At 43.2% G+C, this 27,754-nt stretch overlaps 1 long non-coding RNA gene across 1 annotated transcript; it reads right to left on the bottom strand.

Annotated features, from left to right (window-relative positions):
- Window positions 1-509: 509 nt before the first annotated feature.
- On the bottom strand, window positions 510-25,891 carry LOC122458531. The gene is made up of 3 exons (XR_006278572.1): window positions 25,816-25,891; window positions 12,519-12,622; window positions 510-641 (listed from the first exon to the last, which is right to left on the bottom strand). It is a non-coding gene; the product is annotated as an uncharacterized LOC122458531 (long non-coding RNA).
- Window positions 25,892-27,754: the final 1,863 nt, after the last annotated feature.

Genomic DNA, 27,754 nt, shown 5'->3' with positions numbered 1-27,754 from the left:
TGGAAGCCCTAACTCCAGGAAAATATCAGTCGCAGGGAAACTTCTCTTATTCTCCCTGACTCTCAGGCAATCACCTGCTATTGTTTGTTTCAACTGTGTTTAGGGAAACAGCACTTTATTGCTTCTTTACAAAGAACGTATAAAGAAATATCTCCGGAGCCCCAGTGCTGTGCACTATCCACTAAGCCAAACTGTATCCCGAGGGCTTAGGAAACAACAATCTTTTCTCTCTGCTGAACTTCCTGGCTACATTTGTCCTGCATTAGAGCTGGTTAGGGAGTTTTTGGCAGAATGTTTGTCTGTCAGAAAATGCCTATTCATTACAAGTAAAACATTTTATAGAAGTGTCAATTTCGACAAATTTTCTTTTTGGGGTAAAAAATCCAACATGAAGCCTTTTCGTTCCTTTGAAACGTACCAGGTTGACATTTTTGGAATGGAACATTTCAGTTTCTCATTGTGAAATGTCTTTTATTCAATATTATAAACAATTAAAATATGGTAGCATATCAAAATTGGAATGAACGATTGTTAGGCTCCTCCTGAGAGCTGTTCACTTTTATGTTGCCGCAGGCTGACCCATTCTGAGATGTTGTTTCAATAAAAGATGGGCCACTCTGGCCATCGAGAAGCTTGTGAACCTGAAACATGATAAAAATCTAGAATTTGAATGCCACTTATTCATTTCTCTTAATCAAAAAATAGGATTTTAATTGCCAGTTTACATTGTATTTGCCATTCTGACTCAAAATAACCCCTAACCTTATGCCAGTTCTAGTTTTGATTCTTGTTTTTCAGCTACCACTGGTTAAATGCTTGTTTATTGCTGTATAAATATCAAGTCTGAATCACCACTGTTGCCTAAATTTTATGATGGTGTAATTTTTTGTAGATTTCAATGAACTGCACTGGTGTAAAACTGGAGTGACGAAGTGATGAATCAAGCATATTGTGCATCTCTGCATATTAATGTGCAACGGTTCTGTGTTTAGATAAGACACCTACAAGGCCAGATCCTCAGCTACTGTATATCTCTGATTTACAGGAGGTAAGAACATAAGAACGGCCATACTGGGTCAGACCAAAGGTCCATCTAGTCCAGTATCCTGTCTTCTGACTGAGGTCAATGCCAGGTGCCCCAGAGGGAATGAACAGAACAGGTAATCATCAAGTGATCCATCCCGTCACTCATTCTAAATAGAGGCTAGGGACACCATCCCTGCCCATCCTAGCTAATAGCCATTGATGGACCTATCCTCCATAAATTTATCTAGTTCTTTTTTGAATCCTGTTATAGTCTTGGCCTTCACAACATCCTCTGGCAAGGAGTTCCACAGGTTGACTGTGCATTGTGTGAAAAAATACTTCCTTTTGTTTGTTTTAAACCTGCAGCCTATTAATTTCATTTGGTGACTCCTAGTTCTTGTGTTATAAGGAGGAGTAAATAACACTTCCTTATTTATTTTCTCCACACCAGTCATGATTTTATAGATCTCTATCATAACCCCCCCTTAGTCATCTCTTTTCCAAGCTGAAAAGTCCCAGTCTTATTAATCTCTCCTCATACGGCAGCCATTTCATACCCCAGTCATTTTTGTTGCCCTTTTCTGAACCTTTTCCAATTCCAATATATCTTTTTTGAGATGTGGTGACCACATTTGCACACAGGATTCAAGATGAAGATTTGGCCCACAGTATTAAATTCTCATAAGCCAATCCTTCCAGCCTCTTCATCATTTTTTGTTGCTCTTCTCTGGATTTCCTCCAATCTGTATTGTGTTAGTCAAATGTCAAAAAGCAATGCCATCCATAGTTGAACAGTTAAATAAAAACATCCAATTTCACAGCATGGTTTAAACTGCTTCCTATTTTTTTTTTTAAAAAAAGAGTGCATTTGTCGTCTCTGCTGTCTGCTTACTTCTTGAATTCTCTCTAAAAATTATTCTAGTAAGAAGAAAAATGTGATGAGTAACACTGACATGTACAAGCTCTAAAGACAGCAAGGGCAAAGATCTCAGTGAGGATTTAAAAAGAAGCATGCTATAAAGAGTACAGGTAGGTACACAGATTTAAAAAAAAAAAAGCCTCCCCAGCACTGCATGCAACCCTTATAAATATTCTGGTGGCATCACAGTAAAATTTACTGTATGCGTTTAAATAGGCTGGCTAAACACAATGCTACAAGCTTGTCAAAATACAAGGATTTCATGTTTTGGGATCATTATCCAATCCATTCTTCCAATGTTTCTTTTAACCATGCAACTTTTGCCTTAATTGCTTACACTGGTTTTTGACATATTTGCATAGGAATGATTAACATACCATCAGTTACTACACATCAATTTGACATATGACAGATTAAGTTCTGCTACTACTGTAGGGAAGTGTGAGTGAGCATTCAGCACTCTCTTTAAATGCACTGTTTTTTTCTCCCTAGATCATTCTTCTAACCCTCTCGGGGACTATTATAATATCCACAGCTCTGATATTTTTATTGTCTCATTCCTAAAAATATCAGAAAAAGTGCACAGGAACATAGCCCATTCCAACAAAGCCCAGCCATGCAATTAAAGAATGTATGCATTATGCGTTTTTTTCTAAAAGCAATTTTGCTCAGCAGCAATTTTAATGCAGAATTTTTCCACTGACTTATATTGGATAGCATGATCAGTGTCACAAAGACAGTTGCTTTTAAGTGCATGTTTGTTCCTATTCACTCTAAAGGAGGTTGAAAAGAAATTATATATAATCATTTCTACAATAAAAAAAGGCACACACAATTATATGGAGATGATACCCGTTTAATTAAGTTTTTTATCAAGGGCAAGTAGAAGGCTATACAAGCAAATTAATTTTTTTATTGGGTTTAAGAGAAGGAAGAATGTGGTGACAGAAATTTAATAAAAACGTTTTTTAAAAAAACCTGCATCAGCATTTTACCTAGACATTTGTTTTGCAATTAAAGAACACACATGGAAAATTCAGCAATAAATTTAAAACCATGAAAACAGAACAGACATCCACCAGTTAGGCAGCGTTTGAACAGTTCTCAACTGATGTGCACTGAACATTAGAAATAGGCCCAAGAAAATAAAGTTAAAATCTTAAATAACCTCCCCGCCCCAAAAAAACAAGAAAAAAAAACACATCCTCAAACCACTGAATTCTATAAATATAAGTGCTTATTGCTGATTTGCACTTTAAAATATATTTGGAATTCAGCAGAGTGGCATTAAGAAGTATATATTAAAGATCTAAAAATATAAGAGCTAGAATAATTAAAAACTCCATCCAGCACATGCTCTGTGGAGACCTCAGATACATTTCCAAGATTTAAGTGCCTTGCAATGACTTTTGGGGTACAGAAATTGGCCTGACGAGATACTACATTCCAAAGGGGAAGTGATTTGTTGGTTTTGTCTTAATGGTTTCAGGTGCATGTGTATAAAGTTACTTTTTTTTTTATTGTAAGCCTGGGACATATTGTTTAGTAAGTTCAGATAATCATTCACATTAGACTGCAGATAAATGAGGAGGACTGAGTGTCTAACATCAGAAAGTAATCAATATAACCCTTCTGCCAGGTGTTGTCAGCAGCAAAAAGGGCCAGGTTCAGTTATCTGGGGATTCATTCTGAAAGCCTAACAAAAAACACCAACTTGAGCCCCCACCCAGAAACCTGGGAAAACTACACACTTCCCTGGGAGCCCTTCACTAGGGTGATTGGATGTCCTGATTTTATCAGGACTGTTCCAATGTTAGGGGCTTTGTCTTTTCTAGAACCCTATTATTCCCCCACCCACCAGTTCCGATTTTTCACCCTTGAGGTCTAGTCATCCTACCCTTCACAGGCAATACTTCCCCTATGCAAGCACCAAGTCCATTGTACAAACAAAGAAAATTGTATTGGGGAGTGAGGGGAAAGCCAGTAACAATTAATCTGTATATATCTATTAAGTAAAACTCCCATGCCCTAGAGTATCTCAGCAACAGTCTTAAACTCAGACATTCAACCACAGTTATTAGCATCCAACAAGCAATGCATTCCAACAAGGCAACAGTCACTTCCCTCCACTACGTCCCCACTCACAGTTTGTTGTGCAGCGTCTGTGGAGCACAGAGTTCAGGCAAGTCCATCCCTACCCTCCGAAGAGAAGTGCTCCCAGGTCTGCTCCCAGAGCTCTACCATGTAACCCAGCTGTAGTGATTACAGCTTTTACCGATTGCTGGGTGGGTGGGGGAGGGCCCTCACTGGAATTCTTCAGCTATGCTGCTGCAGCTTTGGCAAAAACCAACACCATCCTCCACCTTGAAACCACCTCCAATTCACAAAAGTTGCCTCACACAGAACTCGGAGCAGAGGCTTTGCAGGGATGCACCCACTCCAAAAGCTAGAGTCCCCCTCCATATTGCTATAGCTTGTGCCCCTGCTCTGCTAACCAACTGTGACAGCCTACAGTTTGGTTAAGGTGACTCCTCACCCCAGCCACATGTTTTGCAGTTCACTCGTCATTTCAGTATACAGCAGAGGTAATAACCCCCAGACTTAAACATCCCCATCTGTCACACAACAGAAATGCAAATGGGGCTTGGCCCATTCAGTTGTTTCACTTGCTCACCAATAGATGCTGGGAGAGAGCTCACTTCCTTATGAAATTTATGTCCATATTGAGTTCTCTAGGAGGTCTAGGCTGCTCTTCTCCCTGTTCATCAACAGGTCTGACTAGCAAGCTCCCTATTCTCTAGGGCTTCAAACCACAGAGCTTACACATCAATATAATTTCTGTGTTCAAATACTGAGTGAATTTTATATTACTTTAAGAGTTAGTGTAACTGAATTCTGGCTAGAACCTCTCTGGGTTGCATTTTGATCCCAACTCTTCAACAACATCTTGTAAAAGAAGTAACAGCCTGTAAGAGTACAATATAAGGGCCTGATTCCGATCTCATACTGTAGTCAGGTGTAACTCCATCGAAGCCAATGGAATTACACTGGCTTAAGTGAGATGAAAATTTGTCCCTTTATAAGCAAAACAATCCCAGAAAAAACACATGAAAGCTGCTCACCGGCCTCATGACAACATGAATTTTATACAGAGGTGCTGGGGAGTGACAGTTATAGCAGACAAGAGAAAGAATGATTCATAGTATTGATTTGTTTTTGTTATTAGCCCTCAGCCAGATATTACTGTACAGATCTGTGCTATAGGTTTACTAGAGATGGGTCCAAACCAAAACCTCAGAGCTGAAATCTGGAGGGAAGATAAGGGATAAAATCCTGGGTTCACTGAAGTCAATGGCAATAGTGAAATGGGTTAGTTTACCTCTAGAGACTTGAATATTGGCCTAGAACACAAGTGAGACTAAGAATTAGTTTGGTAGCCTCATTCTAGTCTTTTTCTGTTTACAAAAAAAATTTTGGAAATCATTCTTTGCTCAAAAGTAGCCAAGACTGATAAAGTTGTGTACAAAAATCTTGCCCAGGGTCTGGCTCAAGCCAGCACTATTTGTCTGTTTTACATAAGCGTTAAAAAAAGAAAACCTTTTCTATCAACACTTCCTAGACAATGTGCTTTAAGCAGCACATTTTACCTGGAAACATTTGCCTCCTGCTCTGATATTTGCTATCATAAATTTCTTCAGTTGAACAATGGCAATTTAATAATCAAATGTTATTGACCATACTTTTCTTGAAATGTGTGCCCATAAATCTCGAATTTAATCTGGTTTGTAGTTCATTTCTGCTGCAGGAGCATACTTCCCTTTTATCTTTCTTTGCAATCACACCTTTATAAATCTTCCTTTGCCCTCTTCATTCCATCTGAGAAGCTTAGCCTCCCCCTGGTTTATTTTTTCTGCAGGAGCACTCGTCTACTGCTGCTGGTCCATTTATGACTGATGCTATCTAGGTAGGGACTCTCTCACAATGAGATTTACGCTACCTAACAGAAATGAACTGTTTGTTACAGGAATATTCTTCATCTTTCTCCTTTTCACAGTCCTCAAAATTTTCCCAACCTTCTCCAAAACAGAGAATCTTGTTTGAGCAGGTGGCATTGTGTGGTGTGGCATTCCTTTGTCCCACATACCCTTTCTACAGCGTAGAGTCTATAGTCATTGAACTGTCAAGTCCAGGCTAGATGCCTCTGTCCTAGAAAAGGGGATATCCCTCTGTTTGTTTGTCAGTTGTTTGCAGTTCCTTAATACATAGAACAGCCAGTTAATTGTCAACATCTAGAATTCTCGACTCGGACGCTCCGAGGGTGCAAGCGTCACATATCTGTGTAGGCAGGCACAGCCCTACGTTTATCATGGCTTATCATTTTTAATTTCCTGGAGCAACATTTCTAATGGCATATTGGCAAGGTTCCCAGTACGAGACTTGAGCTTATTATTACCTGGCTACAAGGTAACACAGAAATATTATATGATCAATGTGTGTCAAACCAGCTGTCAGTCTTAAATTACCTAGCCTAAACTGACAAAGGAGACACAAGGTGGGTGGGGTAATATCTTTTATTGGACCAACTTCTGTTGGGGAGAGAGACAAGCTTTCAAGCTTGCCTGAAGAAGAGCTTGGTGTAGCTCGAAAGCTTCTCTCTTTCACCAACAGAAACTGGTCCAATAAAAGATATTACTTCACCCACCTGGTCTCTGTAACATCCTGGGGTGCACGTGGTTCCTGTGCTTTGGAGCTGCATCCTGTCTGGGTTGAACAACCATGGGAGGGATCAAAATCAGAAGGCCTCAGACTCTTTCCCCACTGACAACCTACAGTGAGGGTCATCATTACATATTTATTACTTTCATTACAGTAGCACCTACAGGCCCCAATTGAACTCAAGATCTGAATGTGCTAAGTGCTGTACATACACACCATAAGAGACAGAGCTTACATTCTAACAAGCCAAAGAGTGGGAGAAAGCAGGTATTATCCCCATTTTACAGATGGGAACAGAGAGGCACAGAGTGTGACTTACCCAGGGTCACACAGGCTGTGGTATAATCAGGACTTGAACTCATGCCTCTTGAGTAGCTGCCCAGTTCCTTAGCAAAAAGACCACTCCTCCCCTCATCATTCAGCCTTGGCTTTGAATTTTCTGCCTCTCCTTGGCTTAAACCAGACTGTTAATATTAAAGATTTAAATTGGGCTGCAGCAAAGGTTAGAATAGAATTTGTGCAATACGAGTTTTGTTTGTAAAAGCAAAGAAAAAAAGTCATTATTTTACTGTAATGGGTTTCACTACTCACTGCTGGCATGCTTCCTAATGGCTTATCTGGGTATTAGCTCGCAGCTGGTCATAGATGCTGACTTCGTGGGTGCTCCGGGACTGGAGCACCCATGGGGAAAAATTGGTGGGTGCTCTGCATCCACCAGCAGCCAAGCTCCCCGCCTCGCCCCAGCTCACCTCACCTCCGCCTCCACCCCGAGCACGCCATGTCCCCACTTCTCCTCCCAGTGCTTGCTGCCGCAAAACAGCTGTTTCGCAGCATAACAAGCTGTGGGAGGGAGGGGGTAGGAGCAGGAACGTGGCACGCTCAGGGGAGGAGGCGGGGAAGAGGTGGGGTCGGGAAGAGGCGGGGTCGGGGCAGTGATTTGGGGAAGGTGTCCAAGAGGGGCATGGAGGGGGCAGAGTTGGGGTGGGGACTTTGGGGAAGAGGTTGGAATGGGGGTGGGGCAGGGGTGGTGTCGGGGTGGGGCTGGGGGGGGGGGGTTGAGCACCCACCGGTGCCAGGAGAGGTTGGGGCCTGACTCAGACACCCCTTCCTGCAGTCACTCAGCCCATTGCCTCAATCTCACCCTCTAGGACTCAGGATAGCCTTCTTCTTTGGGACTTGGCTGTTCCTTCTTCATGACTGGGCCCTTCAGCCAGGTCACTATAGTCCTCCCATTCTGGGGTCTGTCAAAGTCCCTCAGGATAAGCTGATCTTCTGCTGTTCCAGGCAGTCCTCCATTCTCCATCTGCAGGTTGTGCCACTTGCCCAGTTCCTGGTAGGGGAACCAGGACTCAACCTTCTACTCCGGGTTCCACCCCAGGGACCTGATACTGCACAACTATGGCATACTTACTCCCATTCCTAGTTGCTACTTCCCTAGGCTCTGTCCTATGCCCTCTTTCAAACATCTGGCTTATCACCCCTCTGAGCTTCCTCCACATTCTCTGTAGCTGCTTCCACCTTTAGCTTCTTGCCAGACCTTGTAATCTCTAACACACCTCCCTCCTATAAGGGAGTGACTGCTGACTACTTCCCCCAGCAACCCCTTTCTGTTCATAGCTTTACAGAAGCCCTGTCTGTTCCTGCCCCGGTGAGCTTCATCCTTAATTAAGCATTATGGATCCCTGGCCCCCCTCCAGGTGCAGTCTATGCAGTTAATTGGCCCAGCTAGCCTACCTTCGCCCCTTCAGGACTGGTGTGGGATGAACGCCCCATCACACTTTCTAAAAAAAAGTCAAACCTAACCAGAACTGGATCCAAACCCAAATCTGAAATCCCTTCAAGTACCCTGAACTTTGTGAAAGTTCAGATTCAAATCTGGATCACCTGTGAGTACATTTGAATTCAGATCAGACTGTGGAACATAACTGTATGAGTCAGGCCCATCTCTGGTTCAACATATGTTGGAATGTTTCTGTCACCCTGTTTTAAGGACATCCTGCATGTGACACAAGGATGAGGAGCCAAGAAAAACGAACTATTAAGAACCAGAAACAACCTCCTGTGAGGGCATTAGCACATGGGGCCAGTGTACTATATTGAAATGAAGCGGCAGAAGCAGATGCTTCTTTTAACTTTTAATGAAGTATTTACCTATTGCAGCTGTAACAGCAGCATAAATCCTAGAGAGGTTATAGCCCCCAGGGCTTCCTGTGCGCTGTCACCTAGGATAATGTGCCTGCAGTGTCTCCGTGTTAAGAGTAATGTTACAAGTGATGGCAGACTAATCAACAGAGTACAATAATGTCCGAGGCCTTGTAACTTGACCCAAAGGAGTGTTGCAAGTCTTTTATAATAAGTGTTGATAGAGTGCTTTAAGATCCTTGGATGATTCATAGATTCATAGATACTAAGGTCAGAAGGGACCATTCTGATCATCTAGTCTGACCTCCTGCACAGCGCAGGCCACAGAATCTCACCCACCCACTCCTATGAAAAACCTCACCCATGTCTGAGCTATTGAAGTCCTTAAATCATGGTTCAAATACTTCAAGGAGCAGAGATGCCTCCCTCAAGTCAACCATGCCCCATACTACAGAGGAAGGCGAAAAACCTCCAGGGCCTCTCCAATCTGCCCTGGAGGAAAATTCCTTCCCGACCCCAAATATGGCAATCAGCTAAACCCTGAGCATATGGGCAAGATTCACCAGCCAGATACCCAGGAAAGAATTTTCTATAGTAACTCAGATCCCATCCATCTAATATCCCATCTCAGGGGATTTGGCCTATTTACCCTGAATATTTAAAGATCAATTACTTACCAAAATCCCATTATCCCATCATACCATCTCCTCCATAAACTTATCGATGAAAGTCACTATAGAATTATTATTATATTAGTAGGTTTCAGAGTGGCAGCCATGTTAGTCTGTATTCACAAAAAGAAAAGGAGTACGTGTGGCACCTTAGAGACTAACAAATTTATTTGAGCATAAGCTTTCGTGAGCTACAGCTCACTTCATCGGATGCATTCAGTGGAAAATACAGTGGGGAGATTTATATACATAGAGAACATGTAAGTATCATCCTCAGATTTTTGCTATAATACTTACCAGAAATGCATGGCTGTCATTTTTTAGAAAATTAAATTTCAGACCATTTCTCCATACATATGTCACTATTTGTGACACTACCATTTTTCATAGTATCTGATAATGTACATAATCTTCTCAGGGTAGATTGAAACATGTATTCATTCACTAACACTTATCTGTCACTCTCAGCCTAGGTAAACCTTTTGATAACAGAAAAAAATTACTTACAAATAAGACATCTGCTCTGTCATCTGACATTAAAATTAGGGCGGTCAAGCAATTAAAAAAATTATTTGTGATTAATCGCGCTGTTAAACAATAATAGAATTCCATTTATTTAAATATTTTTGGATGTTTTCTACATTTTCAAATATATTGATTTCAATTACAACACAGAATACAAAGTGTACAGTGCTCATTTTGTATTTATTTTTGATTACAAGTATTTGCACTGTAAAAAAAAACCAAGAGAAATAGTATTTTTCAATTCACCTAATAAAAGTACTGGAGTGCAATCTCTTTATCATGAAAGTTGAACTTACAAATGTATAATTATGTACAAAAAAGCCTGCATTCAAAAATAAAACAATGTAAAACTTTAGAGCCCGAAAGTCCACTCAGTCCTACTTCTTGTTCAGTCAACTGCTCAGACAAACAAGTTTGTTTACATTATAGGAGATAATGCTGCCCGCTTCTTGTTTACAATGTCACCTGAAAGTAAGACCAGGTGTTGGCATGGCACTGTTGTAGCCAGCATTGCAAGATATTTACGTGCCAGATATGCTAAACATTCGTATGTCCCTTCATGCTTCAACCATCATTCCAAGGGACATTCGTCCATGCTGATGATGGGTTCTGCTCAACAACAATCCAAAGCAGTGCAGTCTGATGCATGTTCATTTTCATTATCTGAGCCAGATGCCACCAGCAGAAGGTTGATTTTCTTTTTTGGTCATTTTGGGTTCTGTAGTTTCTCTTTTAAGACTTCTTTAAGACTTGTTCTTTCAAGACTTCTGAAAGTATGCTCTACACCTTGTCCCAATCAGATTTTGGAAGGCACTTCAGACTCTTAAACCTTGGGTTGAGTGCTGTAGCTATCTTTAGAAATCTCTTTGCGTACCTTCTTTGCGTTTTGTCAAATATGCAGTGAAAGTGTTCTTAAAATGAACATGTGCCGGGCCATCATCCAAGAGTGCTATAACATGAAATATATGCCAGAATATGGGTAAAACAGAGATGGGGACATACAATTCTCCCCCAAGGAGTTCAGTCACAAATTTAGTTAACACATTATTTTTTTAACGAGCGTCATCAGCATGGAAGCATGTCCTCTGGAATGGTGGCCAAAGCACAAAGGGTATAGAAATGTTTTGCATATCTGGCACATAAATACCTTGCAATGCCAGCTACAAAAGTGCCATGCAAATGCCTGTTTTCAGTTTCTGTTGACATTGTAAATAAGAAGAGGGCAGCATTATCTCCTGTAAATGTAAACAAACTTGTTTGTCTCAGTGATTGGCTGAACAAGAAGTAGGACTGTGTGGACTTGTAGGCTCTGAAGTTTTACATTGTTTTGTTTTTGAGTGCAGTTATGTAACAAAAAACATCTACATTTATAAGTTGCACTTTCATGACAAAGATTGCACTACAATACTTGTATGAGGTGAATTGAAAAATACTATTTTTCATTTTGCATTTTGCAGTGCAAATATTTGTAATAAAAATAATATACACTTTGATTGCAATTACAAGACCGAATATACATGAAATTATAGAAAAACATCCAAAATATTTCAATTGGTATTCTATTGTTTAACAATGCAATTAAAACTGGAATGAATTGTGATTAATTTTTTTGAGTTAATCGCACAAGTTAACTGCGATTAATCGACAGCTCTAATTAAAATAATTGTTTTGTCAAGCAGCCTCTTTTATTAGATCTTTCAAAACACCACTTTGGGTTGACCAACATTAATATACACCTTATCTTTCTCTTAAATGACAGCAATATGCGGGAGAGGTACAACGGCAGATGGGAGCCCTTTGTTGAAATTCTATCACCAAATGAAAAGTTGGGATGATTTCCCTGCCTCTGTTACAGTCACAGCCTCTCTAGATAGAACTTACTGATCCATGCAGTGATCACATCAGCTGGAGCTCTCATAAATACATCTGAAGAGGAAATCTTTTGCTTATGGACTGGACGAGGTTGGACCAAACACCAAGATATTTTCAAAAAATATTTCCTGTAGGGAAAATTCTCTCATACCCTCTGCCCACTTCAAGGTCTTCTCTCTCTCCCTCTGCCCCTTGCCCCGCCCCACTCAAAACCACACAAGTTGAATGCTGTGCCATAGAACCGATACATTCAATATAACATTAGGAACAACATCTAAACATTTCTGATGAAGTGTACTTAATATACAATTTCTTTTGCTCACTAGTTTCCTTCCCTTGTTGGTTCTAATTATGAAAACAAGTGACTAGATTTCCCAGTGCCTTTCTCCAGGTGAAGCATGGGCACCACTGGTATTGTACATAGGATTTTTAGCACAGTAAGTGGGACAGTTTCCCCTTGTTAACACATTGTGAGCACAGAGCAGCCCAATGGTGAATCTAATCATGGCTTGCTTTCTCCAATCCCACTTCAGGTTCATAGCTGTTTAATTTGCAAAGAGTGAAACTGAGCACAGGTTAAGTTGAACAACTGGAACTTTATTAAACTCTGTGGACTGCTCTGTCCATATGGCTGAGTTGCTTCCCACCTGATTCTCCAGCATTCCCTATTTTCCTGGTGTCTGCTCAGAAACAGCCCCTCAGGAAATATGGGCCCTTTGACTCCAGTTCCACTGATCATGAAACATCTTCCCTATTTTACAAAAAAAAAATATAAATGTTAAAAATTAATAATTGATGCCCAGACATCCACCTTGTGTCCCTTCAGCCACAGGTTGCTAAGACATAGCCAAATTGGAGTCTTGTCTTTACCAGAGACTCAGCTGGTTAAATAGACTTTGAGATCGTTTGGTTTTCTCAACAGGCAGCCACATTGGGAGTGGCCTATCCCTGTCTCTCTTTCACCTGTCTCCAAGGCCAGCAACATACATCTGTGGAGTCTCCTCCCTCCCTGTGGGGTTGGTCTCCAGATGTTGCTCTGTCTACATTCTATGATAATCTCTATATGCTTTCTCTGAGTATTGTGTCTCCTGGCTCTTAACTGTCTTCTGCTCCTTGGTCACTTGTCCCACTTGCATAGTCACCTCATATGACATGGGTGCCACTGCACATCTCATGACACCTTTAGTCCATTCCTTCTGGTTTCTTTCTAATGGTTGGATTCTCACAGGCTTGCCGGTCTCTAGGTCCAATTGGTCCTTTGCTAACTTATTGGACTCTAGTGCTTGCTTTCTCTGATTGTTGGCCATCTCCTATCAGAGGCATCCTCATCCTTGTGGCTGCAACAGGTCTCTCCTCATTGGTGCTGCTTCAATTTCTTTAAAGCACTAAAGAAAGGGCTATTCTATAACTGTCTAGGGGTTTGCAGTTTGATTTCACTGTTACATCCCATTCAATTCATTGCCCATCTCAGTTGGATAGTTGATATAAATTAACCAAAATGGATATTAAATACACCCACACAAAACACCACATGATTTTTTATGGAATTTCTTTCCAAGAACCTAGAAGATCTAGCACTACTTGAATGTTTCCCACTAGGATTTTAACTGACTGAGTTGCTAAATGCCATTGCTGCTTGTGGAACAGTGTATAAAGTGTTCATTGCTACTACATTTGCAGACAGCACTTAAGCACATCTATGACCAAAAGAAAGCAACCTTTAGTTGGAATAATGTAAACAGAGCAGATATTGCAAATTGTTCTTGCGCTAAACAGAGATACCCTGTAGATATTAAGACAAACCTTCATGATCATTAAATGATCATTTGTAGACCCATCATTTTCTGAATGACATTAAGATATGACAACTTCAGAAGCTGAGCACACCTCTGATTACAGCATCAAGTTGATTTTGAGGAATAAGAATGTTGCAATTATCTTTTTTCCCCTTTGGAAAATATAAATTGGGTCAACTAGGGGAAAACAGCACTGTTGCTCGCTCAGTCTCCTAGCTACTTAGCTGTCACTTTCTTTGCAGTTACAAGGAAAAGGAAGAATAGCAAACTTCTTTGTTACTTAAGTCCAGTGGTATTAAACATACAAGCATATAGAATGCAATATTTTAAAGCAGCCCATATTAAATCTATTACACAAATGGCCCTTCAGTTCCTCTTTGTCCCCTCCTCAGTGCCAATCAATTCCCAACATTGTGCAGACTATACCATATTTACCACATTAGGTCCAAATGATGGGTGATAGTGTCACCTCAGTCTATGCAGTCATTTTTGAGAATGCTATGCTGATATCTCCCACAACAATCAGGATTAAAAATACCTGACTCCCACAGACAGCCTCTTGCACTGGGCATATTCCCCAAGAAATTGATGGTCACACAGTCCCTTTGCTCTTGTACAAGGAGCTCCAAACACACCAACGGCTCCACTGGCAGTTGTGTCTTTGTAATAAGAACCATAACATTTAGGATCTTTGACCACTGTTCCTGGGCATTCTCATCAAACATGTAGAAAGATACCCTCTCGTTGTACTTTCTCACTAAACTTTATTCAAATGTAAAATTTTGTAATTTTGCTTTTCACATGAGATGGAGCCAGGTACCACTGGACTAATAATGTGTGTTTTTAATTTCATGGTGGCACATAGCGGTATATACTGAATTACATGGGAACTATTATATACTGAAGGGAATTTCATTAAAAGTGAACCTTTTAAGTTTCCTAAATGTTTTACCTGCTTCCAGTTAATCTTTGGATTTCCATAATATTTATTGTGAATCAGTGTGAAATATGTATGTGTGCCTCACTCAAAGAATTTGCTCTCTCTTTTATTTCCAGGAGATATTGGTTCGGCTAAGGATAAAAACAGATAATTCTCCTTTTATCAAAATTGCAGTTTTCTGAGAAATGCAAATGCAAGCAGTTTTACTTCTGGGTGATCTGTGAAGAAAGGCTACTGCTAAGGCTGGATTCTCAGAATCACAGAAATCACTGAACTGAACTTGTTTTTCTGTGGCAACTTTAAAATAAGGAGAGTCCTGAGGTCTGGACGCTAAAAATTTACATAATTGTGCTTCTATATCTGTTTGCACAATTACTTCAAGGGGATAGGCAAACTGGGCAATTGCATATGAAAATGGACATGTGTCAAGGCGGATTCCCCACTCTGGCACTTTGAGTGCAGAAAGTGAGGGCCAGCAAGGATTCTAAAAATTAATACTGGCCATTCCAGGCTTGTATTAAACTCCCAAGATTACAGCTTCTCTCTGACCTTGGATGGATAGATGCTGCCACCACCCAAGTGCAAAAAAACCCCTTTGGGCCCAGGAAGGCACACTTGGGAATTCCACCCTGTGAGGTAGCCTCAAGCCCTTTCACCACCATCCCTCCAGTGAAGAGCTGAGAAAGAAAAAGGAAATTAGCTGTTGCCACCAGCTAATTAAACATGTGCACAAACCTCTTAGAACACAACCCCGCCCCAATCCTGTTCTTAAGCCCTGGTCTACACCAGGCATTGAGGTCGAATTTAGCAGCATAAATCGATTAAATCCTGCACCCGTCCACATGACGAAGCCCTTTTTTCAACTTAAAGAGCTCTTAAAATCGATGTCCTTACTCCACTCCCGACAAGGGGATTAGCGCTGAAATCAGTTTTGCTGGGTCGATTTTGGGGTACTGTGGACGCAATTAGATGGTATTGGCCTCCAGGAGCTATCCCAGAGTGCTCCATTGTGACCGCTCTGGACAGCACTCTCAACTCAGATGCACTGACCAGGTAGACAGGAAAAGGCCGGCGAACTTTTGAATTTCAATTTCCTGTTTGACCAGTGTGGCAAGCTGCAGGTGACCATGCAGAGCTCATCAGCAGAGGTGACCATGATGGAGTCCCAGAATTGCAAAAGAGCTCCAGCATGGACCGAACGGGAAGTACGGGATCTGATCGCTGTATGGGCAGAGGAATTCGTGCTATCAGAACTACGTTCCAGTTTTCGAAATGCCAAAACATTTGTGAAAATCTCCTAGGGCATGAAGGACAAAGGCCATAACAGGGACCTGAAGCAGTGTCACATGAAACTTAAGGAGCCAAGGCAAGCCTACCAGAAAACCAGAGAGGCGAACGGCCCCAAACATGCTGCTTCTATGATGAGCTGCATGCCATTTTAGGGGGTTCAGCCACCACTACCCCAGCCGTGTTGTTTGACTCCTTCAATGGAGATGGAGGCAACACGGAAGCAGGTTTTGGGGATGAGGAAGATGATGATGATGAGGTTGTAGATAGCTCACAGCAAACAAGCGGAGAAACCGGTTTTCCCGACAGCCAGGAACTGTTTCTCATCCTTGACCTGGAGCCAGTACCCCCCAAACCCACCCAAGTCTGCCTCCCGGACCCGCCAGGTGGAGAAGGGACCTTTGGGGAGTGTACCTTTTAAAATACTATACAAGGTTTAAAAGCCAGCATGTTTAATGATTAATTTGCCTTGGCATTCGTGGCTCTCCTGGATATACTCCCAAAGCCTTTGCAAAAGGTTTCTGGGGAGGACAGCCTTATTCCATCCACCATGGTTGGACACTTTACTACTCCAGGCCAGTACCACATACTCGGTAATCATTGTAGAACAAAACACTGCAGCGTATGTTTGCTGGTGTTCAAACAACATCCGTTCTTTATCTCTCTGTGTTATTCTCAGGAGAGTGATATCATTCCTGGTCACCTGGTTGAAATAGGGTGCTTTTCTCAAGGGGACATTCAGAGGTGCCCGTTCCTGCTGGGCTGTTTGCCTATGGCTGACACGCGGTGGGGGGAGGCAAAATGCGACCTTGTAACAAAAGCACATGTGCTATGTATGTAAAGTTAACAGCAAGGTTTACTGTGAAAGAGTGTACCCATTGTTCTATAAAATGTGTCTTTTTAAATACCACTGTCCCTTTTTTTTCCTCCACCAGCTGCATGTGTTTCAAGGATCACAGGATCTTCTCCTTCCCAGAGGCTAGCGAAGATTAGAAGGCAAAAAAAAAAAACGCACTCGCAGTGAAATGTTCTCTGAGCTCATGCTGTCCTCCCACACTGACAGAGCACAGACGAATGCGTGGAGGCAGACAATGTCAGAATGCAGGAAAGCACAAAATGACCGGGAGGAGAGGTGGTGGGCTGAAGAGAGTAAGTGGCGGGCTGAAGAGAGGGCTGAAGCTGAAAGGTGGTGGCAGCGTGATGAGAGGAGGCAGGATTCAATGCTGAGGCTGCTGCAGGATCAAACTAATATGCTCCAGCGTATGGTTGAGCTGCAAGAAAGGCAGCAGGAGCACAGATCACTGCTACAGCCCCTGTGTAACCAACCGCCCTCCTCCCCAAGTTCCATAGCCTCCTCACCCAGACACCCAAGAACGTGGTGGGGGGGGGCCTCCGGCCACCCAGCCACTCCACCCCAGAGGATTGCCCAAGTAACAGAAAGCTGGCATTCAATAAGTTTTAAACTTTTAAAGTGCTGTGTGGCCTTGTCCTTCCCTCCTCCACCAACCCTTCTGGGCTACCTTGGTAATTATCCCCCTATTTGTGTGATGAATTAATAAAGAATGCATGAATGTGAAGCAACAATGACTTTATTGCCTCTGCAAGCTGTGATCGAAGGGAGATGGGGAGGGTGGTTAGCTTACACGGAAGTAGAGTGAACCAAGTGGCGGGGGATTTCATCAAGGAGAAACAAACAGAACTTTCACACCGTAGCCTGGCCAGTCATGAAACTGGTTTTCAAAGCTTCTCTGATGTGCACTGCACCCTCCTGTGCTCTCCTAACCCCCCTGGTGTCTGGCTGTGTGTAACCAGCAACCAGGCAATTTGACTCAACCTTCCACCCTGCCTTAAACGTCTCCCCCTTACTCTCACAGATATTGTGGAGTGCACAGCAAGCAGTAATAACAGTGGGAATGTTGGTTTCGCTGAGGTCTAACCGAGTCAGTAAACTGCGCCAGCACGCTTTTAAACGTCCAAATGCACATTCTACCACCATTCTGCACTTGCTCAGCCTGTAGTTGAACAGCTCCTGATTACTCTCCAGGCTGCCCACGTATGGCTTCATGAGCCATGGCATTAAGGGCTAGGCTGGGTCCCCGAGGATAACTATAGGTATTTCAACATCCCCAATGGTTATTTTCTGGTCTGGGAAGAAAGTCCCTTCCTGCAGCTTTTGAAACAGACCAGAGTTCCTGAAGATGCGAGCGTCATGTACCTTTCCCGGCCATCCCACGTTGATGTTGGTGAAACGTCCCTTGTGATCCACCAGTGCTTGCAGCACTATTGAAAAGTACCCCTTGCGGTTTATGTACTCGCTGGCTTGGTGCTCCGGTGCCAAGATAGGGATATGGGTTCTGTCTATGGCCCCACCACAGTTAGGGAATCCCATTGCAGCAAAGCCATCCACTATGACCTGCACATTTCCCAGGGTCACTATGCTTGATATCAGCAGATCTTTGATTGCGTTGGCTACTTGCATCACAGCAGCCCCCACAGTAGATTTGCCCACTCCAAATTGATTCCCGACTGACCGGTAGCTGTCTGGCATTGCAAGCTTCCACAGGGCTATTGCCACTCGCTTCTCCACTATGAGGGCTGCTCTCATCTTGATATTCTTGCGCCTCAGGGCAGGGGAAAGCAAGTCACAAAGTTCCATGAAAGTACCCTTACACATGCAAAAGTTTCGCAGCCACTGGGAATCATCCCAGACCTGCAACACTATGCGGTCCAACCAGTCTGTGCTTGTTTCCCGGGCCCAGAATTGGCATTCGCATGAGCCTGCCCCATTAGCTCCATGATGCCCACATTGCCAGGGCACGTGCTTTGAGAGAAGTCTGTGTCCATGTCCTCATCACTCTTGGAACTGCGCTGACGTCGCCTACTCGCCCGGTTTCACTTTGCCAGGTTCTGGTGCTGCATATACCGCTGGATAATGCATGTGGTGTTTAATGTGCTCCTAATTGCCAAAGTGATCTGAGCGGGCTCCATGCTTGCCGTGGTATGGCGTCTGCGCAGAAAAAAAGGCGCGGAACGATTGTCTGCTGTTGCCCTGATGAAGGGAGGGGCAACTGAGGACATGGCTTACAGGGTTGGTTTACAGGGAATTAAAAATCAACAAAGGGGGTGGCTTTGCGAGAAACTGAACGGCCACCTCAAGGATAGAACTCAAAACCTCAAAGATAGAACTCAAAACTGGGTTTAGCAGGCCGTTGATTTCACAGAGGGAGGGAGGGAGGGAGGAGAAAATGAATACAAAACAAATCTGGTCTATTTCTTGTTTTGAACCACTTCATCTATCTTTATACATCTTGCTGGCATCAGACTGTGCAGTACGACCGCTAGCCATCATCACCTCCTGGGTGCTCGGCAGAAGACGGTGCAGTATGACTGCTGGCCATCATCTTTTGCTGGCTGCAGATTAAAAGACAGTGCACTGCCATTAGGACTCAATCGCCATGAGACGAAACAAGGGAAATTACCTGGCTGAGTCACTCCCATGTTTGCCTAGGCGCCCGGTTAAAAGAGCACCCAGGACTACGTTGACGATGGCTACCAGTCATACTGCACTGTCTGTTGCCAAAAGGCAATAAACTGCTGCTGTGTAGCAATGCAGTACCACGTCTGCCAGCACCCAGGAGACATACGGTGACGGTTAGCTGAGCGGGCTCCATGCTTGCCGTGGTATGGCATCTGCACAGGTAACTCAAGAAAAAAGGCGCAAAACGATTGTCTGCCCTTGTTTTTACAGAGGGGAGGGAGGGAACGGGGGCCTGACGATATGTACCCAGAACCACCCATGACAATGTTTTAGCCCCATCAGGCACTGGGATTTCTTCCCAGAATTCAAATGGGCGGTGGAGACTGTGGGAACTGTGGCATAGCTACCCACAGTGCAAAGCTCTGGAAGTCGACGGTTGCCTCGGTACTGTGGACACACTCCACCCACTACATGCATTGAGAGCATTTGTGTGGGGACACACACACTCGACTGTATAAAAACGCTTTCTACAAAACCGACTTCTATAAATTCAACCTAATTTCGTAGTGTAGACATACCCTTAAAAAAGGTACATTTTATTGAAAAGAAAAAGAAAGAAAATACATTTGGAACATAGGCTATTGCTAGATTTAAAAGGAGAAAATATAATAATTAAGCATCAAGAATGGTTTTCTTGAGGTCCATCTTAATGGTTACAAGCAAAACAAAAGCATTGGGGGGTTAGCACAGAGGAGTCCACAAGCCTTACAGAAATAAAAGATAAACCTAATAGTGTCTTTCTAGACATTTCTTGATTCACTTACATACCTGGGGTTTTAAATTGAGTAGTTTCTAGGTATGATCTGGTTACTTTCATAGCTGGTTCACAGCTTTTTACAGCATAGCTCCAGCCCTGTCTCTGCTCTGTCTCCTGTCTCCGAAGAACAGGCAGACAGACAAAGGGAAAGTTTTTTCCCCAATTTTAAAAAGTCCTAGCCCTCCCATTGGCTCTTTTGGTCAGGTGCCCACTCCCTTCCTTTTACCTATGGGCTTTTTTTAACCCTTTACAGGTAAAGCAAGTAGAGAACAGCTTCTAACAGGGATTTGTAGTTAACTAGCTGGCTGAGTGTTCATAAAAGGGAGCTACACCCCCTTCATTTAACACAACAGGTGTCAAAATCACACCTGACATCTTTAAAATTTCTTGGGAGAGAAGGTGCAGTTTGAGGAACACAAAACCAGCTTTGATGTAACTTCATTTAAAACAGACATGAGGAACAACACATACAACATCCTAATAACTTGCTACAGTGGTGTCAACATCTATCAGTAATCGAGCTTCCCCTAATCCTTAGTTTCATCCATCAAAAACCACTAAACTCACTTTGTTAAAAACTGTAGCACTAAATAATATAACCAAGAGATGTACAATGATTTAGTAAAATTACAATCATATCTGTGTAATTTTAATGCTGCCTTTACATGTATAATCCAAATTTAGCTCACTAATAATCTTTCAAGATCGGCTGATAAATGTATCCAACTGGCAGAATGTCTGAAAATGTCCCAGATGTTCTATTCCTGATTCCTCATGTGCAAGTTCTTGCTCCTTATTAACTGTCATAACTATAGTCAGCTCAGCAATGATATCAATTAGTTCTTGTTCCTCTTCCCCATGGAAGAGAGATTGGGTAGAAGTCACTCCATGTCTCTTGTGTTGCCAGTTGTAATAAAAGGAGTCTCCATAATAGGCAGGCTGGAATTAAGTGGTTCAGCTCTCCATCCTTTCCTCATATCCTCACATAAAGTGTATGTGCTAAAAATGGATCCTCCCTGGTTTCTCTCTTGAGCATAGCAAAGATTAGTGATAAAAATCAATATTTTAGATACAGGGTAAAATTTTCAAAAGTCCTTAAGCCACTTAGAAGCCTAAGTCTCATTTTCAAGTACAATTGAGGGTCAAATTTTCAAAGGTTTTTGGATGTCTAAAGATGCAATGGAATCCTAGTGGGATTTTCAAAAGCACCTAATCAGGTTAGGAGCCTAACTCCCAATGAAATCAATGGGAGTTAGGCAGGAACCTAGGTGCTTTTGAAAATTCCAGTAGATGCCTATTCAGGCACCTGAAAAGCCCTTGAAAATCTGACCCTTAGACACCAAAGTCCCATTGACTTTTAATGAGACTTAGGCTCCTAAGTCATTTAGGCATTTTTGGAAAAAAATTATGTATACCCAATATATCTACCACATTTGTTCTGAATATTAATTCTCTCATAGTGATAGTTAGGGCAGTCCATCAGCATTTGCTTAGTTTGTTGTGTTTAGATTCAATTTCATGTGGGTAACCTCCAAGGAACAGAGCTCAGCATCAGAAACATACAGCAGCCACAATGAGAATATCTTTACTAGGGCTTGGTATAGATATCAGAGGCTGCTGATCCATGGTTAAAGTAAAACACTTCACAAATACTTGTGAAATTACTTACATTTCCCCTCCGCCAGCCAAACCAAGTTGAAGCTCTCTTTATTTAGCTGTGCATAATTCTTTTCTTCTGACATTAGTGAAAGATGTAAAATGACTGATTTTTCACAGCCATCATGCAGAACATATGACATCTTCTAAGGGTCAAGGCATCACAAGCAAAATGCAGGGAACATGCCAGATTGTAATGCATGAGCACTTAATCTGAAATTCAAAGGCTTCTGTAAAGGAATGAGGAATGGCTTCAGATTAGGGAGCAGACAGATGGAATAAAGGGTAAGGAAAAGGAGCAACATTTTAATGATCAAATCATTAGCTGAAAGTGTAAAGAGAGGATATGTTAATCCCTTGAAAACAGTGGAATGGATTAGGCAAAGCATTGGAGATACATTAAGAGTTAAAAAGAATGCAGAGTACAGATTTCTTAGTAGAATGTACACCGACCGAACAGTTTAAAAACTAGTTTTTAGAGAAAATTGGAGCAATTTGTCAGCTACCTAAACTTATGACAGAAGCAAGATGGATAAATATAAGGGGTTTCCCTAGGCAAGGCTGAGGATGAAATTAAAAGGGGTACAGGAGAGGACCAAGTGCTGTTTGTTAAGTGACTGATTAGCAGGAGTGGGGGAGAAAAAAAAACCATCCACAGCCATCCAAGTAACATTTAAAGGTACAGCGCTATCTAACAGGGTTAATACAGAATATCAATTCTTCTGGGTTAGACCTCATATCCGAGACAGTTTGAGACATTATAAATGTCAAAGGTTTGGGCACGTGGTGGCTGTTAGAAAGGGGGAAAAATGAGGTGTGGTAAATGTGGAGAACACTCATATGGGGACTGTATGGAAGGAACCAAACTAAAATGCAGCAATTGTGGAGATAAGCACAGTGCAACATACAAAGGGGTTGTGGGAGCAGAATGAGCTGGAGAGATACAGAAAATTAAGATTATCCATAAAATATCCCAGGCAGAAACTACCAGAAGACATTTTACAGTGGAATGTTGATAAGGAGGAAATGCCAGTGAGGGAAAAGAGCTACTGGTACAACAACAACATTCAGTTCAGGGTAGGGAAATAGAAAGGGAAAAGATGAAGTGGTACTGCTCGTAGGCAAAGAGAAACTTACAGCATTTATGACAGAAGTGATTAATTGCACTTTATAGACAGGGAAGAAGACTGAAAGAATAAAAACAAAAATAGAAGAAAAGTATTTGCATATAGGTTATATGCAAAGATCGCATTCAAGTGTCTTTAAATGAAGGTTATAATATAGTTTAAACAACATGGTTCTAACAGTTTTTTGCTGGAACACACCTAGTTTACCACCACATGGTCAGGAATTAAAGAAAACTGTTTTAAATGGAAAACAAACCTGACATGTACAAGAAACATGGTTTGTGAGAAAGTCTGTGTTTACACTTCCAGGATATGATGTAATCAGATGTGACAGAAAAAGAGGAGGAGAAGGAGGAGGAAGGGTCTGTATATTTTTAAAGGAAGGTGGGAGATCACCCTGCAGCCCCCTGCCTCCCAGGACCGGGACTCAGCGTTGAGGCTGCACCCAACCCTGACACAGCACAAGGGCCGGACCTGCCCAGAAACACCCCAGGGCTCTGCCCCTCTGTGCCAGGTGCACTAGGTGTGGGCAGGCAGGCTCAGCCTGGCAGGATCCAGGAGTGGAAGGGCTTAGTGGCTGGGGGGAGTGGGTGTCTGGGGGAAGTAGGGTTTGATGCAGTGGGGGTCTGGGTACAGCTGGTTGGGGATCAGTGAGGTGGGGGTTGGGGTGGCTCATTTGGGTGTCTAGGTGCAGGGGGATGGGGCTAGTGAGAGTGGGGGTTCAATGAATCTGCCTAACGGGGGACCCCCAGCTGCTCCTGCTACGGAAGGGATGCCGCATGCCAGGCTCCCACTTCCCCCACTCCATTCTTCTATCCCCTTCTTTTCCCCTACCCCCTCCTCACTGCCCCATCTCCTCCCCTCACTCCCACATGCCACTGCCCAGTCCTATCCCCCTTACTTCCACACTGCTTCTTCCCCGCTTACCCTATTTCCCCCACCCCTACTACCCTGCCTCACCACAGGCACTCACCATTGTACAGAAAAATGCCCTGCACACATAGAAGGGGAAGTTGATTGGCACTAGGACCCAGGAGGTGGCGTCCAGCCGCATAGTCAGGAACCCAAACTGCACCTTCCATCACCCTGGCAGCTCTGCACTTGCAGAAATGGGAGGAGGCAGTTGCACATTACCCCCCTCCACACACACACACACACACACTTTGATTTACCACTGCTCCCGGTGCTGGAAGCCAGGTGCCCCCACTGCCCCCATGACCGCTCTTGCAGCTTCCCTTTGCTTCCCTGTCATTTTCTGTGGGGAAGCAAAGAAATCTGCAGAGCAACATCATTTCTGTGCCCACGCAGTGGCACAAAATTCCCCCAGGAGTATCTGTGGAATCAGAGCACTTTTATCAAATCTATAATGTTTATAACCCATGTAAAAACGAGACAATCTAGAATTGGAAGAATTAGTTAAGGGTGCCAAAGGCCCATATACTATTATTTGTGGAGCCCGTAATAGCCATAAGAAGTTATGGGGAAGCAGAAAAAGTTATTATAATGGCAAATACCCAGCACAGTTCATTGATATACACAACCTGGTATTGCTCAATACTCCAGCATCTACTAGGTTTAATTTGATGGATGGAACCTTTTCATGTTTAGATCTAGGAACTGCAACAGGAAATACAGCAAGTAAATGCAACTGAGAAATCTATAAAGAAGATGGAAAGGGAAGTGATCACTTCCCTATGCTAATTACACATCAAGGTGTGACGGGGTGCTTCACTCACTGCTAGGATGGTGCCTTCTCCTGGTCATTCTGGGGATTAGCTCATGAGGTCAATGCCCCTCCCTGCGGTTGCACGCTGTCACCGTCACTCTCTGCCTGTGTACAGCCCCTCTCTCACTCCACAAGCTGCTTCTGCTGCCACCTCTTCCTACTCAGCCCTCTGGCCAGGTGACTGTATTTCCCCTTCCGAGGTACCAAAGTCTTCCTTCTGTAGTCCTAGGCAATCTTCCCATTCACTGCCTTGTAGTGCCACTCCTTCAGTAGCTGGCAGGGGAACTTGGGTCCATCCTTTATTCTAGGTTCCAGCTCAGGGATCTCCTAGCTCAGGGGTGGACAAACTTTTTGGCCTGAGGGCCACATAGGGGTTGCAAAACTATATGGAGGGCCGGGTAGGGAAGGCTGTGCCTCCCCAAACAGCCTGGCCCCTGCCCCCATCTGATCCCTTGCACCTCCCGCCCCCTGACTGCCCCCCCTCAGAACCTCCCACCCATCCAACCCCCATGCTCCTTGTCCCCTGACCGCCCCCTCCCTGGATTCCCTCCCCCTATCCAACCCCCCGGGACACCACCCCCAATCCAACCCTCCCTGCTCCCTGTCCCCTGACTGCCCCGACCCCTATCCACATCCCCACCCCTTGACAGGCCCCCCCGGGATTCCCACGCCTATCCAACACCCCTGTTCCCCATCCTGTGACCGCCCCCCCAGAACCTCTGCCCCATCCAACTGCCCCGACAGGCCCCCTGGGACTCCCACACCTATCCTACTGCCCCCTGCTCCCTGACTGACCCCTCGCCCTGGCTCCCTTACCATGCCACTCAGAGCAGCATGTCTGGCAGCCATGCCACCTGGCCGGAGCCAGACTTGCTGACACGCTGCCCTGCAGGATCACGCAGCCCCACTGCCCAGAGCACTGCCTGCACAGAGGCGTGGCTGTGGGGCAGGGGGACAGCAGGGTGGGGGGGACCGGGGGCCAGCCTCCGTGGCGGGGAGCTCAAGGGCCAGGCCAGACGTGGCCCGCGGGCCATAGTTTGCCCACCTCTGCCCTAGCTTGCAGTCAAGGGCCTGCTCCTTTCGAGACCATACTGCCTTTCCCTGAGCCCTGGCCTACCTTCCTGGCTTCCCCCATCTCTGGGTTTGCCACCCCAAATACACCTTCCTTCTCCCAGGAAGAGACAGCAGACTTTCCCAACAGTCACTCTGCTGCCAGTGTCCTGCCTTTATAGTCCCCGCCCAGCTCATTCCTCCTCAGCTGGGCTTCCTCATTCCATGAGGCTATTGCTTAGCCATCTTATTCCTCTCAGCTGTGGCCTGTTGGGTTAATTAGCCCCTTCGCCGTCTGCATTAACCCTTTCAGGGCAAGTGTGGTGTGAATACCCCATCATACCAGGCCAAGATCATGTTAAAAATACTGAAGGAATTCCTACCTGGATCCTTAGAAAAGCAAATTGGGGACTAAAAGTAAGTGAGTTCAGCATCTAAGTACCAATAAGTAATAATATAGAGAAATGTCATGATACTACGATAAGGGAGTTGTAGTAGCAGCCAACCTAGCTACATGTAAGACATCGAATTGACACAAGCTCAAAAATACAGTTCCCTGGTGGAATGAAGATTGTAAAGCAACAGTTAAAGAAAGACATAAGGCGTCCAAAGAAGCCAAAAGTACAATGAATACCAAGGACTTAATGAACTATAAAAGATGTAAAGCAGTGAGACAAAGAATTATTAAAAAGGCAAAGAAGGAATTGGAGAAAGTACTGTGGGAATATGAACAAAGATTCCACAGTTTCAGAGATAAAAACAAATGCAAACCTTTTCTTATAGTAAATGATAAAGCTGAAAGTTCTAAATTAGGGAAAGCGCACATTTTAGCAAAATAATTTCAAAAAGTTAGTAGTGATACAAATCAAAGTGAACACTTTTGTGGGTTGGGGGAGAATGTTTGCTGAAGAAAACAAGGAAGTTCTTATGTGGCTAGGTAGAATATAAAAATGACATCATTAAAATTTCAGCATATAGGAACTCAAAAAAAGCTAAAAATACAGCCTCAGGTATAGATAGCATATATAATGCAATGCTTAAGCACCTACCAAAAGGGAGACTAAAAATTGTATTGAATTATATAAAAATATATTGAGAAAGGAATAGTACTGCCAGAACAGAAGCAAGCAGTGGTTATACCGATAGGGAAAGCAGGCAAATTATACACAAACCCTGATGCATATACGTCTATTGCTCTCATATCATGTGATAAGAATGATAAATGAGAGATTAGTAGCATACTTGGAAAAAAATGAAATTAGAAACTGTGTACAAAGTGGTTTCAGAGAAGGAAGATGCACAGTTGATCTTATTGTAAGATTAGAAAGAGAAATACAAAACAACTCAAGGAACCGAGTTTATGATAGCTGTCTTTTTGGACATTGAAAAAGAGTATTATATGCTATGGGGGAAAGGCTTGGTGAATAAACTAGCCACAAGTAGAATAAGAGGAAGAATATGTGGTTGAATAAGTATTTGTCTACACTAGCACTTTTGTTGGTAAAACTTTTGTCCATTGGGGTGTGAAAAACACCCCCCTGACTGACAAAAGTTTCACCGACAAAATGTCCATGTGGACAGTGCTATGTTGGTGAGATATGCTCTCCCACCAGCATAGCTACCACCATTCATTGGGGTGGTTTAATTATGTTGGCAGGAGAGCTCTCTGTACTGCTGTATGGTCTGTAGTGTAGACAAAGCCTTTAGTGACGTCTTAAGAGATAGAACCATACAAATCCGGTTGGAGGCAGCTTTGTCAAATATTTACAAATTTACTAATGACACTTCACAGGGGAGTGTTATCAGCCCAACCCTGTTTAATAGAATGATTAATGATCTCCCAGAGAGTATACCAGCAAGAATAAGTATTACTCTATTTGTAGATGACTGTGCTATATGGGTCAAACATAGAAGACTTAAGATAGCTGTAGAGAGAACCAACAAGGCACTTGGGGATTTCAGAATAGAGAGATATTCGGGGATTTAAGTTATTACTTGCTAAAACA

Source organism: Dermochelys coriacea, chromosome 2 (assembly GCF_009764565.3).
Source record: "Dermochelys coriacea isolate rDerCor1 chromosome 2, rDerCor1.pri.v4, whole genome shotgun sequence".
NCBI lineage: Eukaryota > Metazoa > Chordata > Testudines > Dermochelyidae > Dermochelys > Dermochelys coriacea.
This window is presented reverse-complemented; position numbering and strand designations above follow the sequence as displayed.